Raw genomic sequence first — 10,100 nt, forward strand, 5'->3', positions numbered from 1 at the left:
TAACAATTTTAATAATTCAGGCTACCAAGAAGACTCAGTGAGTCCTATAGTAAGTGATCATGAGAAGGCAGAAGTGCATTTGTGACTCCCTCATAAGATCTCAGTTCCCCACTTCTCAGAGCTTTAGCATTAAACTGCACTGCTTTTAATATGATTCTAGCGTTTAATGATACATATTTTCAAATATATATTTATATACAGAGTTATAGAAACAAAGCCATGTGTCATGTACTTTAGGATGGTTAGTTTTGACTCTATGTAGTTAAACTTTATATCAGCCTTTAAACTGAATCCCACATCCCCATCCCTACCTTATCCTAGCACCTTAAACAATATTCCAGAGGAAGAGTGGCAGTTATCCAGGTGGAAAAGTAGAAAGGGAGATTCCAGGCAGAGGGACCAAAATTGTCAGATAGTGGAGTTACTATACAGCATGGCACATTTGGTGAACCAGTCAACAGTTCAGCAGGTCTCTTAGAGGGTGTATGAAGTGCAGGAGATGCAATCGGGCAGGTTAGGTGGGGTAAGATTATTAAAGTCAAAGCTAAGGAATTTGGCCTTTAAATGGAAGAAAATGAAAGCTATTGAAAGTGTTTAAATAAGTTAATGGCAAGATCAGATATGCATCCTGTGGCATATTTCTGGTCACAAAACACCACTAAACTTCTAGATAAAGACCCAAAAAACTTCTAATATTAAACATTAAAATAAATTTGAGCTGTACATACATTTAAGAAAGATTAACAAAAATAAGTAAGATCATTATTTTCCAACTCACTTATTTCAGTTCAGGGTCACCGGGTACTAGAGGGGAATCCACCCTGGACAGGAAATTCTTCCATTGCAGGGCACACTCACACCCATACCCATACTTATTCAAACTGGGACAATTTAGACACACCAATTCACCTAACATGCACAACTTTGGAATGTGGGAAACCAGAGGAGTCAGAGAAAATCCATGCAGACATGGGGAGAACGTGCAAACTCCACGTAGACAGTGGCCCCAGCTGGAAATCGATATTTTTTTCCTCATCATCATTATAATGAAACAACATTGACCAAAATGATATTATTCGAGGACCTGCTGTACTCTCAAGCAGCAAAGACAGAGCCTCTCAGAAGCACACGAAGGCTCAATCCAGTTCCATTTTACTAAGGCTCTTGATATAATAAAGAGAACAAAAATGACAGAAGTCATAAAAAGTGTGAACTGTTCTAAAATGATAATGTTTAACAAATTAACACTTTTAATGCACACACAAACTGAATGCTATTTCTATTATCTCACTTGGAAATGTTGTAAATCTAAATTGGAAGCCTAGGCCACACACATACCCCCAACCTTGTTTTATTTCCGGACTCCATTACAATCTAAAACCTTGAACAAGCAATTTAATCTCTCTGAGTCACAGTTTTCTGACTATGGAATAAAAACTACTTCGTAAGGACTGGGCAAAAGAACATATATGTACCATATCTGGCATACTTGGGTACTCAGCAAGTGTTAATATTTCTTCATAATCTTTAAATATAATGAGCCTATGCTCATGTTCACTCATACGAGAGCACTTGTGCACATAAACACATGCACTCAGATTCTGATATGTTATCCTAGTGCCAAGGCTGACAGGAGGATAGGTCCAGCATATCCTTCTATTGCCTCTCCCTGCTTCTGTATTGAGCCCCTATCACTAAAGAGAGAGTATAGCCTCTATCTCAGATACCTACCCATTAAAGCCCCCTACCTGCACATTCACTTCAGTATTGTTGAGTTATGCCATCACCCTATTCCTTCTCCCTAGTGTGTTTGCACAGCAATCTTTAGCCATGATTGTAGAATTAAATAATGCCTTTTTCCATTTTAAAAACATTTCGAGTATCCAGTAATCTTTACCAGAAATCCTTCAGAAGTAAGGGGAACTTTCTCGCTGCTCCTGAGGTTACACTTAGGAGGGTATCTAACCCCAAGTGCTTTTGGGGTACTTGCCCTTTTCCCCTGCTCAAAGATCAGCACTCCCTTTGGGCTCAGTGTTTTTGTCTGAGGCACAGAGACCTGTAACTCACAGTAACAATTCCCTAGCTGAACAACAGTGATAACTCACAGTACTGTAACAGGCTTCCTGGGTTCCTGTTAACTTTGCAGAGTCAAGTCATTGAGTTGGCATGAGATTTGGTGCTTAGAAGCTCTGCTCTATAATCAAGATGATTTCAGAACATAGCATCAGCTAAATCGTCCCTAGGTCTGAGCCAACCTCCCAGGGCTCCAGTTTCAAGATTCACCTTTTGCAGGATCCTGTCACTTGGAAGTCCTTGGGGATGGTATATTTTAAGAGCTAGTAAAGGATTAATCTGAAAAATCTTTTGTAGGTGTATTCATTTCACTATGTTAAAAAAAAAACTCCATTTATTATCATTACATGCTGATAATAGATAATACTTGATTGTTCCCTGATTATATCCAAACCTCTTATCAATGGGCATGGCAATAGATAGAGAGAAAAATATAAATGGTTCCCAGCTCCTATTCACTTCTAATTGCCCATCATTCTTTGTATCCTGCTCAAACATGAAATGATGGATTTTGTGGCCAAAAAAGATTGCATGAGGTCATTTTGTCTATCCTCCTACCTTTAAATAAATCTAGAATTAAAATTACCCCACACAGCTAGCTGAGTATCTAATCATTTCTTCGTGACCTACTCTAGGTTTTAACAATTTGTACTACCAATAGCGTTTACAATATCTCTGTCCTAAACTCTATCTCTATCCCCCAACTGCAATTTAACCTGTTTTTTAGTTTTCTGTTCTTCAGTCTTCAGCCTTCCCATTGAATATCTTCCAGTTGCTAACTAGTCATATTCCATCCCTGTGGGCTTTCTTCCCCACAGTTCTTGTTCTTTTAAACATTCCTAACCAGCCCTTTAATTGACTCTGTTAATCTTCATAAAAGCCTCTCTCCAAATCATCCTTGTCTCTCATGGATTGAGTATAATCAACAACAAAAAAGAAAAAATGCAGAAAGATGAGAAAAGGTGAGTCTAAAGGGAGATTTCTCCCATTTCTATTATTTGTATCACTGATGTTTCAAATAATATTTAGCGCTATTTTATAGAATACATGTAATACATGTCAACAGTAGAAAACTTTTTTAAAACATAGAAAAATAAAAAGGGGGAAATCTCCTATAATCTGACCATATGTATTTGTTTCTTCAAATTAAGATCATACTATATTTGTTGTTTTGTATCTTGCTTTGTTCAGGTTGTATTTCACTGACATTTTCCACATCATTACCCACTCTTCCGAAATATAATCCTCCACCTTATGGATGTATCTTGGTTTATTCAATCATTCCCCTACCACTGGGCATTTAAATGCTTTCTAATTTCTCACCATTTATAAATAATGCTATAGCAATATCCTTGTACATAAATCTTTGTTTACATTCCCGATACTTTCAAAAAACAGCACTATGTGCTTGTGTGTAAATATATTTGATTTCCTGACTCCCCTAATCTGTCATTAAGACTTTAGACCAGATCTCTGGATAATTTTCTGTCAAATTCATGTATAGACCTTGAATAAAAAATAAGTAATCTATGGCTTTCAATTCTGAAGTAGCTCCCCCACAACTCTAGGATAAAGCTCCAATTATTTAGCAGACCTTCTAAGCCCCATCTTTTGCAATTCATGCCTGGAACTGTACACTTTAGTAATTCAGATTGCTTCTAGTTTACTTACACACTTCATGGTGCTTAATACCTTTGATTAGATTGTGCCCTCCACCTAGAAAGCTTCCCTCATCTTTTTTCCCCTCTCTAATTCTAAATACACCTTCAAGGTTCAGTTCGTGTGCCATTTCCTTCGGGCAATTTTCCTTGAATTCCCAGAGTGGACTAAGTGTACCTCTAATGTACAGCTGTGGCATCTCATGTGTGTTTCTAACATATTATATTGAAATCTGTTTTCAAATTCTTCTACTAAACCATAAGCATCCTGAGGACAGAGACCATGTCCAATCCTTCCTGCAATGCATATGGTAGGTACGATGTTGAACAGAACCAAGTAATTTTTTGTCCCCACGCCTGCGCTTGATGCTGGTAATTCAGGAAGAATTATTAAGTGAAGTATCAAAATCCTAATCTTGTAGAGGAGATTTGTTACAGAATATGTAGTTACAGAATAACTATAATTCAATGCTCTAAGTTATCTGGGTTGATGGAGGAAGAAGCAATCATTTCTGCTTGGAGATAGGCAGTAGTCTGGTCCATATGTTTCCTGTTTACTGTCTCTAAAGCATAGGAATCTCAAAGAGTCTTAATGATCCTAGATCAGTTTGTATATGTCTTCTTCTTAAATACAATATCATTTTAATTTTAGTGTGATTTCCTCTGTTGTCCTCGAATTCTTTTGTCCTTGAAATTTTCACACCTAGAGTTAACCCACTCTGGCACTATTTTGCCTCCCTATTTTGGAATGTAGAACTAGCAGAAGAAAATGAGAATCTAGATATAAGTATCTCTTGACAGAAGGAGTCACTTTAATGTTTCTGAGAAATACTCTACATTCTGTATTTCTCTTCTGACTCACCCCATTAGAAGGAGAATGGCTATTCTACAAGAGGTGAGGCCTCGGTTCAGTCGCATAGGGACCATGTTGCTTCCTCCTTCAGGATAATAATAATCCCCATTGCCACTTGTCAATTAGCTCCTCGGGTGGCACAAAAAAACTAATGTTCAGGAAGAAGGGCGTGGAGTGACCAAAGGCATTTGCCAGTTGTCTAATTGACAAAGAAGGACTGTAGAAAACTGGATTGCCAGTAAGAGGGTATTACACAGGCATTCCGTACATAGGATACAGGAGGGTCCCAAAGGGATATTAAATGTTCAAAATGTTCCCAGTCCTGCAGAATGGCCCCTAAACCAAGCAGCCCTCTACCAACTGAGTTTTTCTAGGAGAAGACAGTAGCTGGAGGCCTAGGATAAGAGTGGTAATTACTGACCTACAGGTCTCCTTCTAGATGGGAGCCTAGGGGCTATGAAAAAAGCAGCTAAGACCTGTTATAAGGTGAATTGGCATAATCCCTTCAAGAGCTATGATGACCAGGCCCTTAATCAAGAGCAGATACACCAGAAGCCAACCAGCTGATTAAGCTAATACTGGAGACTCCATATGAAGAACAGATTTTTTTCTATATAACTTAAATGTCATCTAGAATGGCTGAATCCAGTGAAAGAGTATTATAAATACGCTTTTAGTATAGGCAGTCCTCATATTACAAATAAAATATGTTCCAAAGGTTTAAGGGTTTAGAACTCAAAACACTTTTTCCTGTAAAATTACTGTTATATATTAATTCTCAGGTTCTCATCCAGCCCATAAAAAACTTATTAATCCTCTAGCGTAGCTGAGTTACAATACTATAATAGTAGTTGTAATTCTATATTCTTTTCCTGTATTAGTTGCTGGCAGCCACGTAATACAGAAGAGGAGAAGGAGAAAAACGAGGAAAAGAAATCTACAACTCATTCTCCTCTCTCAGGAATAATCCTGGTCTGCTTGAGACAAATTTTCACATATGCCAAATTATTACTGTAAAACACCTACCTTCCTTTCTACATCTTTCCCAGGCCGGGCTCTAATGCCTTTTAGGCTACCCTAAGCTCCCAACTTGACTGCTCCCTAAACTAATTAGCATCTCCAGTACCCCCATGGCTTTTAAATCTCCTATTCTCCCTCACTCTCCATAAAATTACAATTTTCTCACAAAAGTCAAAAACCTAGCTCGTTCTGTGCCAATCCTGTTCTGCTTCATGACTTTCCAGGCTCTGTCAATAGCAATAAAATTCCTATTCAGTTATATTCAAAAGCCCAGAGTTCTTTTTGATATCTTTTCCCCTTGTTCCATACAGCTCATCCATCAAATGTCTTGTTGATACCACTTCTAGAAGGTCTTTGGATATCACCATTCATGTTTGGGATTTTATTAGTGTAAAGGATCCTTTGACAGCTGCAGCTTTGGAATCAATATGTGTAATCTCTCACTTGAACTATAGTAGCAGCATCCTGACTGCTTTCATTACCTAGTTCCTCCCTCTTCCCTTTACTTATGAATGAGACTTCCTAAAGCATTGCTTTAATCACCTCCTCTATCCTTTCCTCCAAATCTACCATTGTTTCTCCTAACATATAATAGTTATTCTTACTCCATTTAATTTTCACAACCAAGATGAAGTAGATATCCTTATTCTCATTTTGAAAATTAGGGAAAATAATTTGCTGAAGGCTACCTGCCTGCTCAGTGATGCAGTCAAGATTTGAACTCAAGCTTGTGTTCAAAGTCCACAGTCTTCTCACTCTACACCACACCACAATGTAGTCCAAATACCTTATTAGGTTGGTGATCAAGGTCTTCCATGATCTGGCTCTATTTCACTTTCCCATCCTTTCACACCTCTCTTCCTTATATCCACTCTATTCTCACCTAACCAAACTACTTGCTGCTTCACAAACCTGCCCTGGATTCTACTGCCTTTGTCTATGCTTTTTTGCTGGATAGTAAGTCTTTTCCTTGTCAAGGCCCAACTCAAATGCTATTTCCTCAACAAAGCCTTCCCTTCTACCACCTCTCTTTGCCTACAAATGCACTTAAACACTAGCCAAACGTCCTCTCCCTTTTTTCCAAATTATCACAACACTAATTGGACGCTGTATTATAATTATTTGAGCAGAGGTTATCACCCCAACTACTACTTTAAGTCCTTCAGGACAGGTACCTAAACTTTCTACACTCAGTCTTAGCAAGTGGAGGTGTTAATGGTAGGGATTCCATTGTTTAAGGAATAAATCATTAGTGGATATTAAAAATGCAAGGTAAAACAAGGCTGAATGTCATGGTGAGGAGTTTCTATTTGATAAGAAAGCCCCCAGAGTATTTTGATCAGAAGAAGGCCATCACAAAAGTTGTGTTATTGGAATAACTAATGAAAATTTAAAATACGGGTTAGAGGAAAGTTGTGCTGGATAAAAGTCCAGCTCTGTTATGCATTAGCTTCGTGACTTTGGACAAGTCACTTTCTTAATAACAGCATTATTGAGATATAAATTATATCTCCCTTTGAAAGTATAAAATTCAATGTTCTAAAATATATTCACAGTGTCTGGCAACTATCACCATTATCTAATTCCAAAATATCTTAACTACTCTGAAAAGAAATATCATATCCATTAGCAGTCTCTCCCCATTTCCCCCCAAAACTGCCACCCCATTCGACCTTAGATAAATTACTTGCCTCTCTGACACTCAGTTTTCTAGTTTGTAAAATGGTGATAATAATAGTACCTACTAGTACCTAGGGTTTTTGTAAAGATTGAATTAATTCATACAAGTGCTTGGAAACATGTCTGACACAAAGCATTCAATAATGTCAGCCATCACTATAGCCTCTTAAGTATTTTAGGACCCTGTACTCAGTGGCATTTACAATCAAATACTTATGACATTAATCATTGGTTTGCATGATTTGAGTAAGTCAGCATTTGCTTGGAGCTGAAGTGAGCAACCCTATATAAATCCTCGAATGAAAATTCTCACATAATAAACTGGAGTCTACAATTTCTATGGGTGGATATATGAATAAATAATTGCTTTGACAATGCATTTGACACTATGCAAAGTAAAGCCCTTCATAGTTAGTTAAACAGTTAGTTAAACAGAAAACATGTAGATTGCTTGGGATAAAGGTTTTGTGGGAAACCAGCATAATGATATTGCATCATTTTTCTTTCTTAGGAGTATATTTCTTTCTGTTCCTAGGTTTAGCTTATCAGAAACAGCTAGTGAGGAGAGTCTGATTCCCGATGTCATCTGGTTCTAGGGAGGCTGCATTGGGTTGATTGCTGGTAAAGCACTTTGCCTGCTGCCAATCTTCTCAAAGCTTGAACTCAGGGAAATAATTACTGACACTACTGCACTCAGGAACAGACTGGGAATGAGGGCAACAAACCCTATAATGACAGCCTGAAAAGGAAACAGCAATTTTTCTTAGAACCAGAGGATCAAAGAGTTTGCAAGGGCCCCCAACAACCCATTCATTTCCTAGTTCATTCCTTAGCCTCTGGGAAGGCCTACAATAAAATCATTTAAGACAAACTAATAATGTGTACCCCGCACCCTTGCATTTTCTGTTATTTAGTCCATTTCTTAACACAAGGGAGATGGACTTTAGGATACTTGAACATTGAAAAGAAGTTTAGGGGATTAAGCCTTAGGTAGGAAATTTTCCCTCCTCAAATCCCTTATTCCCCAGCATGGAAAACCTAAGAAACAAAAGGGCAAGGGAGAAAAAACCAAATAGCAACAGATCCCTTGTGCCAGCCAAGTGTTGCTTAGCAGAGCAATCTGGGTATTAGATGTGAGCACAGTCATGTGGAAGCAGTAGAATGAATAGGTCAAAGACAGAAGCCTTGTAGTCCAACCTTAGAGGAAGGTTCTGATACTCTTATGAATGAATATTTGAGATATTCTGATGAAAGATTTCTTTTGTTTGCTGCTGACAATAATTTAAAATAATTTATGAAGCCAAAGGCTGATAAGTACCAGTGAGAACTTAATGTGAACCTTGAAAAATAATGCATTTATTTATTTTAAAACCTAGGATTGTGCTCTCAAACTTCTTGTTCTCTTCTTCCTAATTCTGTTCACTAGTTGGCCCCTGTTTCATTCCTCTCCACCAAAAAGTTCTTTCATCCCTATGTTTAAAAATTAGACTTCCATTCTCCCTGCTCATCATTAAAAATTTGTGATCTTTATAGTGCAGATCCAACTAAATACAAGGTGGAAATCAATCTGATTCAACTAATCAAGCTTAGGTAGGGGTGATCTACCTAATGATCTCAGGACTGAATTTTAAAAGAAGATCAGGTTCATCCAAATTAATTTATAATTATGGACAATTTTAAAACTAAGTGACTTGATGAATTTTTTTGGAGAGAAGGTTTGGGGAGGGAGAGAAGCCTCTTAGTGCCCCTCAGATCACACACTATTTTGCCCACACTGCTATTACTACATTCTACTTGTAATGTCATCAACGACAGGATATATGGTCACAACATCAAAAAGCCCACCCATTTAGAGGCATAAATCCTTGAAGCATTAGATTTTAAATGAAAGTGTGAATCAGAGCTTCGGAAGTTTTTTATTGAGTCTCTGTAAAACTTCTCATTTGGTGTCTTCCCAGAGGAAACCGTTTCTCTCTGTGTTATATCTACAAAGCTGTCTAACCAAAACTAATGATTGCCTGCCCTGTCTTGGAGTTTCCTTGCTGAGAGGGCAGTAAGTAAGAAATGAATGAGAAGATAAGTATCAAGATGAAGTTTAAAATTTGAGATGCTCTAAACTAATGGGGAAAGGGAGAGAGAGCCAACTGAGTAGATGGTGTTTCTCTTGCCCTCCCAATTTGACAGTTGGTGAAATTCAGTATTGGCTTAATACACATAATTGTGAGATGAGCATGCATTGTTCCACAAGCAAACTCACTGCAGACGACAAGTGGCAGTTTCTACAGTGAGGTTCCACTTGACTGACCTGTAACTGATTTGCAGAAGCATGGCTCTGCTGGAGCTTTAGAAACACTCTTTATTCTAAGCTTTTTCCTTTAGAATTTCCATCCCATCACCAGCACCACCCTCCTCTCCCCACACAAAGACACACTGTGCAGTTTGCAGGGGTGGAACTATATCTACTATTAAGCATCACCATCACTCTGAATGACAGAACAGCCAAACAAGACTCGTTAGAAAGGGAAAGTTAATGACCAGAAAGATTGTAAAACTTCCAAAGAGGCTGCCTGAAAATATTGAAAAGGTCTTTAATATTGATGGATTTAGCTGGTTATTACCTTTAACAAAAGCAGTGATGTCTATTGTTTATTTATAGCTGCTGTTTTTATCTCTTCATTGACACCTACCCTGCTCTTCAATCTGACCAGAATACCTCCCCAAGTAATTCTCAATCATGATTGTGAATCAAAATTACTAAATGAACATTTTTTTTTAATCTAGATGACCCAGTCCCACCCCAGAGCTACTGAATAAGA

This window comes from Pteropus medius, unplaced genomic scaffold, assembly GCF_902729225.1.
Source record: "Pteropus medius unplaced genomic scaffold, Ma_sr-lr_union100, whole genome shotgun sequence".
Classification (NCBI taxonomy): Eukaryota; Metazoa; Chordata; class Mammalia; order Chiroptera; family Pteropodidae; genus Pteropus; species Pteropus medius.